General features: G+C 41.1%; 1 protein-coding gene across 2 annotated transcripts in view; it reads left to right on the top strand.

Moving 5' to 3' along the window:
* Positions 1-538: 538 nt before the first annotated feature.
* Positions 539-12,432, top strand: part of LOC124135644 — a 39,208-nt gene continuing 27,314 nt past the window's right edge. For both annotated transcript variants that reach the window (XM_046501075.2, XM_046501076.2), the window contains exon 1: positions 539-715. The gene's annotated coding sequence lies outside the window, so the exon portion shown is untranslated. The remainder of the gene's footprint in view (positions 716-12,432) is intronic.

Raw genomic sequence — 12,432 nt, forward strand, 5'->3', positions numbered from 1 at the left:
CACATATGAGGTTGCATACATATTAGACACATATTTCACACGTTTTATTGCCGCTTTGAACATCAGTTAAATTATATCTTGTCCTTTTAGATTTTAGATGGGAGGAAAGCCCGAAGCAATGCAGGTATTCCACGTTTACCACTTTGGTCATTTACTGTAATATAGGTCCGTGGTAAAATCCACAAACACGGGTGTGTTGTATAAGCATATATTTACTAAAGCAAGCACACCACTCTGTTTTCACCCTTTCCCAGCTCTAGCAGCTCACCGCCTTCAAGAGACCATGTGGTTCCTTAAATATAATGTCCTTTATTTAACCTTATATATTAAAAGGAGCTATATATTGATCTGGGGTATTGTGCTAGGGCATGGGGATGAGTAAATACCTGTCACTTACAGCATCATTGAAATCAATATCACGTACAATGTATCCCAGACACAAGGCAACACACATACTAAGACGGTAGTGTACTGAATCAGCTTCTGTAGAAGTGTTCTTGATCAATCAATAAATTATTCATGTGTGTAATGTACAGTAGACACAATAACAGCAGGCCTTGACAATAAAACAACGGTTGCTGGTGAAATATTCATCACAGCGACAACCGATGAATCTGTCATTGTGTCGCCACGTCCAAGGTTCATCGGGATGAAGTGACGTTACAAAAGTTAATGAGTAGGCCTTCGCTTGACTGATGGAGATGCTTCTCTTCAGGTATGATTTTTGGTTTCATTTCTTATGCAGAAAACGTTTCGATGATAATGATTAAAGCGAACAGGCTGTCGTATCCAGAAAGGTTTAGACATAATTCTACAATACTACAATTTCAAGAAGACAGTTTTATACAATGATATTGGTATTGATATTATCCAAATTGACTGGCAAATGTATTTCCATTGAAGATGTGTGGAAACTTATTTTGACTCGGATCTCAGAAATATGTCGAAGAATCTATGTCTGTGATTATTTTAGAACAGAATACGCCCCTAGCAACCTATACATGTCTCACAACAACATTGGGGTTTTGTGGTATCTGACTGCTTGTATGTCCTCACATTCAAACGTTGCTATGGACACTGTTTTTGTCAGGTTAAGAATCGATATGGGCCATGTTTATATTAGAATGAAGTATTTCTTACCGAAGAATAAAACAATATTGATCCGTGCGCATAGTCGCGTATCCGAACGCACCTAGGCAGATTAACGGGTTCGGTCGGGCAAATCGATGCTGATAATGTCAATGACTGGATTGTCTGGTCCAGACTCGATTATTTACAGACCTACGGGAATAGGTGGAATAGTGTGGCGTTAAACAACAAACGAACAAACTTTGACATATTAACCACATGGTTTGCTATCAATATGGCATTCCATGAAGAACTCTTCACAAACCATTGCGGATCCATATCCAATAGTGTTTGTTCAAGTTCAGGTTCGTGATCGCAGAATAGAATTAAAATGTGCTCCAATATGTCAATGTGGTAATTCATGTGAAAACTCATTTCACTATTTATTAGAGTGTTCATTGTATGTCCACCAAAGTCAAACTATGTTAATATTAATTCATTTCTGCTGATCAACTACCATTTGGGCTAACTCTATGTATATACAATCTTACAAAAGCTAGTGTCGATTGTGTCAGTTTCGACGTAAACGAACATTAATCAGATTAATAACAGCAACAAAACCCTTTCCATATCCAATAGAAATCTCTTCATAAAGCAGAGTCGATTGTACGATTCCGACAACTGATATATCAAGGGCACGTGTCAAATCTAACAGTGATGATATCAGGAGTTTGCGAAAAAGTGAGTGTATCCTGCCCCGCAGCTGGTACCCGTCACACACACATATGCAATACCCGAGAATCTGTGCCATGAGTATCACCCCACGTTGAAATCACTCAACCGTAAAATAGTGATAGATAAAGAGGACGCGTAGTTTCAATCTTCTGTACGTTAGTAAGGTTGAAATATTCAATAAAGTTTCCCCTGGACTCAAATTATTGGATAATATGTCATCAGGGATGTAATTTACAAATGTTTAAAGCATTGGGAAAACATTTGAAACTACGCTTGAAATATGTTACTCGATGCTTCTATGTGTATGTGTAATTCCCCAATGTCAGTGAAAACACAGAACTTCAGTGATCGATCAACAGTTAATTAATGTAGAAACGTAAACGTTTCAACCGATATCATAACAATCAATATTTTCAGCAACACATTCATAGTTTACTGTTAACGTTTATTAACCATAACAACAGGACGTTGAAGTTATGTGGAGTTGCATCCCTTTACTCGGGGCACAAATATATGTATATATGTATAGGTCAGTATCCACTGGCGAGGACGCTCAGCGGGGGTAGGCAATTAAGCCGGTGCATCCGGTCATGTATGGGAGCACCCTGGCAGAGGTTGGTAAATCGTCTAAGCTACATGCTATTTCATGGGATAACGAGGGGGCATGTATATACAAAGTAAATATAGTATTCCAAGAAGTTGATTTACCACTTTACTTAAACAATCACAAATCATTATCACAGCTAGGTCATTGCATTGTACACAACACATTTTAGTCTGGACAAGCTTTTAACACATCTTTGAACTTTAAAACAAATGTTAGTTAGATATCATCAGTTATGATTATACATTTGTCAGTTTCCTGACGGGCAGCTTAAACATGCATTGCTGAATGGCTCAGGTCATTTAGTTTCTCCCTGGACACTTTAGTGTGTACTCCAAGTGGGACAAGATTGTCTCGCAAGTCAGCCACACACATGTCATCTAAATGTGACTGAGTACTGGGAACAACGCGGCTTCTGGCCTCTTGTAGCTCAGATTCCCAGTGCTCAACCTTACGTTTTGTTTAGGGTCGTTTTGGCCTAACCAAGTGTGACTGTCTTTCGACACGCTTTCTGACAGTCATAGTCTCAATGGGACCGTCCCACTTTTGTGTTTTCAGCTGATGAATCCTTTTGATATCATCTTTTATTTTTTCAAGTGCCTGTCCACTAAATTTTCCAATATGCCCGTGCCTCGACATGAAAACGGGAACATGGTACAGTAAGCAGTGCATGTAGGGAGTGATGTTCTTTTTCAAGCAGCCCCTTCTTTTCTCTCCTTCTCTAAGAAGTAACCGTATCCACTCCCCAGACATGTCGTGCAACTGACGTGCGTCACTGCTTTCCAACTACGAACTTGTAAATGTCCCTGAAACCTGTCCGGCAACAGTGCAGTTTACCGGGCGCAGCCGAGCTCTACTATCCGCTCAATTACCGCGCTATAGTGCCACCGCTGTCTCGTTATACCGTTACTGTGCCTCACGCTCTGGTGACTCTCGCTTCACGATCAAACACCCGTTCTCGGTCTTAGGGAAACTTACACGTCTTTACTAAGGAAACACCCGTTTTCGGTCTTAGGGAAACTTACACGTCTTTACAATGGAAACACCCGTTTTCGGTCTTAGGGAAACTTACACGTCTTTACAATGGAAACACCCGTTTTCGCTCTTAGGGAAACTTACACGTCTTTACGATCCAACACCCGTTTTCGGTCTTAGGGAAACATACACATCTTTACGATCAAACACCCGTTCTCTGTCTTAGAGAAACTTACACGTCTTTACGATCAAACATCCGTTTTCGGTCTGAGGGAAACTTAGGGACTGCCCAAACGTCGACGAAGTCTGTCTTCTTGTCTGGAGTCAGTCGACCGTGAAGTTTGTCAGGCAGTTGATTGAGAACTTTTTTCTTGTTGTCCCCTGATAGGCTGGTCCACTGTAGACCCTTGCTGTCCCTATCCTCCCATACATAAACGACACCCCACAACTTCTGATGCTTTCTACTATCCCATCTAAATATTTAGGTTTCCCTTGCTTTGAGCTTGCTAACTCTTTATCCCTTGCTACCCCATCCTGAATGATTAGTCTTTCCAGAACGCCCGTGATTCTTATCAACAGTTGAGCTCGTCAAGGACAAGGGGGCACGGGTGGCCCAGTCGTCTAAGGCGCCGCGATTCGCTGTGCAGAGTTGCGTCCCCTGGGCACGCCAGAAACCTATGATTGTGGGTTCGAATCCCGGTTTGCCCCGATTATGTTACTATGTTTGTCAGCACCATACCCGTGCTCGTGGGTTTCACCGAAGTGGTAAACGTCTTAGACCTGCATTACTTCGGGCTTTCCTCCCACATTAAGCTGATACGCCGTGATATAACTGGAATACTGATAAAAGCGGCGTTAAACCCAACTCACTCGTCAAGGACAAAGTTGTCGATAGCAATTTCAAACATTGCTGTGTGTTGAACGCCGAACTGGAGCTTATCTGATTGAGATCTTATTTCGTCAATCGTCCTGCACATACATCCAGTCATGCCTCATGTTGTGTCGGTCGTCTTTGTGTACTTTACACAGTGGACACGCATAATTTCTCGTCGAACCCCCTAAGTTTAGAACTAACAGAATTATTTTCATATCAGCCCCCCCAAAAAAAATATCGACCTCTACACATCTGTCCCCGATTTGGATGAACTTGTCCTTAACGATGGAGTTAACTTCTTCGAACAATGGGACCAGAGACATTTTGAGGTTGCTGTAGTTCTCTTTGCAGCTGATGATTGCTAACGTGTATTGATTTACTGATGATTGTTTGTTTGCATCATCTATGATACTGAATGAGAAAACAACGAAATATGAAACGCTACTAACTCTAGTCCCATCCCCACCAAACTTTATTCTAACTTTTTCCATATTTGTCCTAGGCTCTAAATACTCCCCAACGCGAGATTCTAGCTCTTTCTTAAAACTCATCACTGCTCCTGGAACATTGCTTGGTACTCTATGTATTTTGAACTCGCGTGACACTTAAGCTCTTAATTCTGCAACGACCCCGACTCTGGGCAGGTCATTGTTGATCTGGGCAATTTCGTGATAAGTTGAGTCACTTACCCAAAATTTATCAAGTACAAACAAGATCTGTGACAAATTTTCACTTTCCCTATCTACTGATTCCCCCTGATCATAATTCATAGTAATTTTGTCCCAATTTGATGACCTTAGTATAGATTAGTTGATGTAAGTCCAAGGGTTCTAACGACATCTAATGCCTTAAATGTAGATGCATGAACATTGTTCAGGGTTCTGTAGGCCTGGCGTTTGCTCATTTTGTCAAACTGTATACTATAACTGAGTGGTGTTTGAGATGGCGTTTCAGCAAGCTCCACAACAGTCTCGCTTATTTGCCTAACATTTACAACTTCTTTCTCCAATAACCCTAATTTGTAAGACTGCTTTACATACGCCTGCCTTTTCACACCAGTAAGCCTTTTGAATTTTGAGTTAACTTTTGAAATTGTAACGCGTATGCGTTTTTCTGTTCTGACGTACTGTTGTGATTGTGTTACATTTAGATTTGCATTTAGAATGTCCACGAAAGTGAAATCCGGGTGTGCGGTTGAGTAACTGTCTACGTCTCGCAAACATTTATGGGAAATTTCTTAAAAGAGACAATTTGTAGCTGATTTAGGAGTTGGTGATGCACCGAAAAATGATATATATATTAATTCAAATGCTCAAAGAGGTACCCCTAAAATCATTGCTGTTTGCCATGGCTATATACGTGTACCTAGTCAGCTACACATTTAGAATCCAGAAGATGACCCAAAGATAGGTCATGCTAAGTGTTTATTACTAGGAGTCCAGTGTCCTCAAACTGCACACTTTACTGGTGACAAACATAACAAGCTTCTCCACCGGTCCGCATTGTCAAAACCCCTCCAGTCGCCGTCCACATCTTCTTCATAGAAAGCTTCGGTGAAACTCTCATAGGAAAGTTAATCTGATGACCCTCGCCATGTTGGTTAAGGGTATACATGTACCACCAATGTGTAGAAAGAGACAGTTTCCTGAAATCCTCCTTTTGAAGAAGGATCCCCTTGTCATAGTTGGGCAGGTGACCAAATGCATGTCTGTATACGTCAAGCTCTATGTGTGCAGTAGTTGACCGCCTGGCGACTATGATTAATAATGTTGGTAAGTGAGCGAGTAGGGTTCAACGCCGCTTTGAAAGTATGTCAGTTATAACGGGGCGTGTCAGCCTATTGTGTGAGGAAAGTCCGAAGCTATGCAGGTCTCAGAGGTTGAACACTTTAGTGAAATCCACGAGCCTGGCCAGCTGGAAACATATTTGGGGAGAACCGGCACTCGAACTCACAATCGTATGTTTCTGGTGTGTCCAAGTGACGCAAGTCGGCACAGCTGGGACACCTGTGCCCCATAATGTTTACGAAAACAAATAATTGAAACACAACGTTTGGATAACCGTTAACCATAATACTTAATAAATATCATACATGAACAAATAATGCAGTATTTATATATGTAGCTCTTAATATTGTTTTTCTTCGTCTGAATATTTCTGATATGAGCATAACTATGGGAATTATCAAGATGATTTTTATTTTCAAAACGCAAGTACAATTAATCGCATGTTGGACAGAAATCTTGACAAATTTTGGTTGATATCATAAAAAGAGAACTTCAATGAGTTCTGCTTACATTATTATCTTGATATAAATCTTTCTTTTAGTTTCATAGACTTTTTACGCAATAATATAGGCCTTTAGTACATTTCGCCAAAGTTTCCAGTTGTTATAATGGATAAAATAACAGATCCTTCATTGCGGATTGTCAGGTTCCTATTTGGAATGGTTTGTTTTCGGAGATGTAACATGTTTTTTGTCAACCCGACAACTTAAACTATTTGTCGAAAGTATAGAAGATAAAATACATTTAAAAGATCATCATAATGTATTTTATATTATATGTTTTCTTATTGTTCCCATCAATTAATATATCAACATACCTGGGGAGACTTGCGCTTCAAAATGAGTCTCTCTAGGTGTAGATTCCAACTGTGACACGATTGCTGACAGATTTGTTGAAAGAAACAGTCTGACAAGCAAGTCAATTATTCACCTGATAAAACACGGGAACATATGGTCAAAATAGGGAATTGCATCGGACATAGGTCAAATATGGAAATGTCGTCCACATGTCTACCATAAAACGTTTTGAAATCTTTACTGAGGCCTTGCATGTTGTAATCTTGAGCTATGTTGTAATCTTGTTGTAACCAGAGCTATAGTCTGGAAGTTAATTTAAGGTACCGACGTTTACTACAATATCTGAAAAAATATTGGACCTAATCCAGTCAAAGTTGGTATGAGATTATTAAACAGTCATACATAACTGGATATTACATTTAAAGACAATCGGTGCATGAATAATTTTTTTTGTCTATTTAGCTATCACCATATTTCATCAACAACCAGACCTGTTCGTCACGGGTGGAACGAGCATTCATTGTAACAGCCATCTGCATAATGCTACCCCTGCGTCACAGGGCCATATGACACAGTTGAACCAATAAACTCAACTCGAAAGGATGCACGGGAATCACGCACGCACGAATACGGTGTAAGCGTTGGGCGTCTCAAGCAGTAATTTAATAATATCCTCTTCAAAAAAAAATCTTGACATAGATGTAACACCACTTTTTGCAAAATATCTAAAATAATTACATTAAATGAGAATCAAATAAGTCAGACAGAAAGATGATGTGTCTATAATTCGCGAAAACACATGCAAAGCACATAAACGTAGCGTTTGGGGATCAATTTTACAGCTTCATCCAAACGCAACCGCCTGTAAAAAACGTGCAGCACAGGATCCTGCATTTAGGCATGCAGCCCCCCCCCCCCCCCCCCCCCTGCTGAACGGGTATAAAAATCCACATCAACGGCTGATCATACAGTCCTTATAACGGCAGTAGAGGCGGTGACAGAATGCCAAGACTGAATGCAGCTCAACGGAACAACGCTATTGGGAGATAACAAGCTGGAGCAACTCAGCTAGAAGTGGCTAGGCACTTTGGCGTATCCAGACAGACAATCTCCGTACTGTGGACCCGATACAACAACACCAACAGAGTTGACGACAGACCAAGGTCAGGAAGACCAAGGGTGACAACCCAAGCACAAGATCGATACATCCGACTGCGACACCTCGGAGACCGCACTACCACAGCCACGTCTACAACCACACAGATCCCTGGGGTATGCAGAATATCAGATCAAACGGTACGCAACAGACTGAGGGAGGCTGGACTTTTGCACGAAAACCTGTTCGACGTCATGTATTGACCTCACGTCATCTGGCGGACCGTCTGCTTTGGTGCCAACAGAGGGTTAGATGGGCACGTGCAAGGTGGAGAAATGTACTGTTTACTGACGAGTCCCGTTTCCTACTCAGACGTGCTGATGGGCGCGCACGTGTCTACAGACGTCGGGGTGAACGTTACGCCCCCAACTGTGTGCGGCAGGTTGTCCCATTTGGCGGGGGGAGTGTCATGGTATGGGCCGGAATTCATCACGGTGGTAGGACGCCTCTCGTGCATGTGGCAGGTGCATTGACAGGTGTGCGTTACAGAGACTGGATCCTACAGCCTTACGTTCTTCCTCACGTCAACGTTCATGGCGGACACTTCCAGCAGGACAACGCTCGACCGCATATTGCACGTGTTTGTCAGGACTTTTTACAGCACAACAACATCCAAACATTACCTTGGCCAGCCCGTCACCAGATTTGTCCCTGATTGAGCATCTGTGGGACGAGTTGGATCGACGCGTTCGCAGAAGGAATCCACCGCCCCAAACACTTCCGGCGCTTCTTGATGCACTTCAGCATGAATGGCAGCACATCCAACAGCGTGTTATTGACAACTTGATTGCATCTATCGGTCGTCGGTGTCAAGCGGTGATTGATGCACGTGGTGGGCACAACCGATACTGACATTTTTTGTACCCCTGTGACATTAACTGTATCGTGTACGTGTGTCTGTCTAGGTGACACGATTAATGTTTTGAACATTGTGTACATTGATCTTCAAACAGTGTCTCAATTATGGTTTCTGTGTCCTATTTTGAAACAATCGCATTATATTACATTTTGAAAGTCAGTGTCAAGTTTCTTTTTTTGAAGAGTATATTTATCCAATTATTTTTGCATTCTTTTTCAGGTCAGTGTTATTGACTTGAATGTATCATTCCTTGCCACATTATTATATTTCATGCATCATGTTATTAGGTGTAATATATCATACGTAATTATTCATTTAGACAAATAACTGCTTTATGGTTTCGAAGAAAATATTTTAATATTTTCCAAGATGATTCGAGACTTTCGGGGCTGTTTCGGGTGAAAGAGAATCAAACTCTGAGCCAAGAATTGCACAAAGTGGACAAGATCCGATTACGACATGTACTACAAAGCCTGAAATTCGTAGACGATTCCTAGAAATTCTTTGATAAACAAATTTCTTCTCACGAATCCCACGAACTACAAGAATGTTTGGGAATCAAATAAGATATATTTAAAATTCTTAAGAAATTATTAAGAATATGTACGAATATGTATGAATTCATATCCGTGGTAATTCGGGCTATTACATGTCGTAGTGAAACAGGGGTATATGTATTGCACTATTCTTGGTCCCACGAAATGCCCTCGTCGTCAGATTCGGAGTCTGTGCTGTCACCTAAATGAACAACAACAGGCTGGACAGTATCTGGTCGGATACAGTCTTGTTTCCAATACTCTTCCTCAACTTTGATAACATGTTGGACACAGTTTGCCCAACGTACATCTGTAATTTCTCCCATCCCTTTCAAGACAATCTGCTTGACGTCGGCAAGCTTGAAGGCCTTAATTTGCCGTGCGACCATATTTTTTTCAAATCATCCCAGATTAGTTCGATGGGATTCAAGTTACAATGGTAAGGAGGAAGTCTAAGCACTTCGTGACCGTGTTCTCTCAACATGTTGTCAATCAAATAAGAGGGCGGGGGTTTGTTCTGAAGAACCAGTTGGTAGTAGTCAGGTTTTTTTTGGCTTTCGTGGACCGAGCAATGCGGTTGTTGTCCAACCACTGACATATCTCCCATTTGGTGGAATTTGAGGTTGGACAACGGTTAATAGGATCTCGACAACTGTGATAGGGAGCATTGTCCATAACCACCAAGGATTTATCAGGCAGTGCTAAGAGGAGCTGCTCCTCAACATACGCAGTGAAAACCTGACTATTCATCTCGGTATGGTAGTCTCTGCCATCTGTAGATCTGGATCTGAACACTAGATCACACCCAGGGAGGAAACCACTGTGGGAGTCTGCATGGAGGACAATCAGGCGCTCCCCTTTACCAGGGGGGATCTTGCGCTGTGGCTCTATGGTATCTGGGTGAGACCATTGGTAAGCAGATGTGTGGCAGGCGTTAACCCAGGTTTCGTCCAAATAGACAGGCTCATAGCCTTCTTCTCCTTTCTTTTTAATAGTGCGCAAATAATTGATACGCAAACGTATTGCTAGTTTCGACCCTTTCGTCTTTTTGTACTGATATCCAAATTTGGAAAGGAGTTTACAAATGGTTCATTTGGAAATATCTAAGTCATGCTCTGTAAGGAGAATTTGTTTTAGTTTTCGTGTTTAAATAAATTCATTTTCTCGAGTTAACCGCCGAATCACGTCCCTGACAACTTTCTTATCAAAGGAATCTAACTTTAATTTCCTATCCTGTTTTGAGATGCCCCCCAAGGGATGTGCAGGGGAGCATGTGTTATTATGAGAGTTCAATGAATTGTTCTTTTCATGTACTTTGACATGTCAAAGAAGGGCGAACGTCTTTCACTTTCAGCCTTAAAGTATTGAAATATTCTAACAACGAAACCTTTCGCATCAGCGGAAAGATGCTTGCGCTGAGTCAACACGAAATCAAAACTAACACCGTATTCGTGCGTGCTTGATTCCCGTCCATCCTTTCGAGTTGAGTTTATTGGTTCAACTGTGTCATATGCATTATGCAGATGGCAGTTGCAATGAATGCTCGTTCCACCCGTGACGAACAGGTCTGGTTGTTGATGAAATATAGTGATAGCTAAATAGACAGATTTTTTATTCATGCACCGATTGCCCTTAAATGTAATATCCAGTTATGTATGACTGTTTAATAATCTCATACCAACTTTGACTGGATTAGGTCCAATAGTTTTTCAGATATTGTAGTAAACGTCGGTACCTTAAATTCACTTCCAGACTATAGTCAAGTGTCGCGCAATCTCGCGTTCACGCGTTTTTGAAAATAGTCACATATAACTGTATAGGCAATTGACACAAAAGCACGAGAATGCGAAATCGCGACATTGGTCAATTGAAATTTATCACCACTTGAAACATTATATATTAGGTACCTCTCTCATTATAAAACACAATGAGTTCAATTCATTTGTGATATTTACACAATTGTCTGTAATGTACAAAGGTAAATGTTCACGAAATACAACATATTTGTAATAGTTGTCTGAAAAGTCTATGGTTGTTACTGGTAATCCAGGATAAGTTGAACCAACTCACAAAGCGCCTTTGAGACACGTAGGCGGTGCACGGAATTTTGGCAAACATATTTGGTGTGTTACAGTTAGAGAGGGTGTACACATGTTGTACAAGTGCAGGCCATGACCTTGAAATTGACAACACTCTTAGTTGCTCATAAGACCATTAAGAGGTCGGTGTGACAAGTCCATAACAGGATTCTCTAAAGTCGTTTGATAGAAGTTAATTACAAACAAACATGTCAGAGCTTAGTAAGCATGACCAGATAATACATTCTGTCACCGTTTTCCCAGTTATCCGATACCTCACAGTGCCAAAGTACCGGTCTTCACAAGCGGCTGGAACAGGTTACTGCACTCATTTACTGAAAGACATTGTTTATCAAATTCAGTATGTAAGGTAATCAATCGCATAGTAGTCAAAAACTTGGTGTAAGATGTAAAACGGAATTAATTTAAACAAATGTTCATATTGTTTTGATAATGCCTGTGTTGATTAAACATTTTGGGAATATATTATATTGTAAATTAAATTTGACGAACATAAAGTTTGCCGCCGTATTTATGCATCGCATCGAAGGTTTCTTGTTTTCGTATACATGTACTGTACGTGTATTGGGCCTGGTTTTGTGTCTCCCGCAGTCATATTGCAGATTAGCCTGTCATGCCGAAGGCCCGGGTTCGATTCCCCAATATAGGTTCAATGTGTGAAGCCCATTTCTGGTGTCCCTCGCCGTGATATTGCTGAAATATTGCTAAAAACGGCGTGAAACCATTCTCACTCCCTCATACTGCAGAAATATTGCTATTAGCGGCGTAATACCATACACGTGCACTCACTGAGTGTTATTATCAACATTTTCACAACCACTGATATAATTATAATTTTGACGGCAGCCTTATTTCTAATGTGATCCATCGTAAGGCTGCTCCTTCACTGTCTACATGTTATGGGTTGGTTGTGCGTGCTACCCGTACCTGGCTTCACGCCTC

Source organism: Haliotis rufescens, unplaced genomic scaffold, assembly GCF_023055435.1.
Source record: "Haliotis rufescens isolate VD_foot unplaced genomic scaffold, xgHalRufe1.0.p SCAF_2, whole genome shotgun sequence".
Taxonomy (NCBI): Eukaryota; Metazoa; Mollusca; class Gastropoda; order Lepetellida; family Haliotidae; genus Haliotis; species Haliotis rufescens.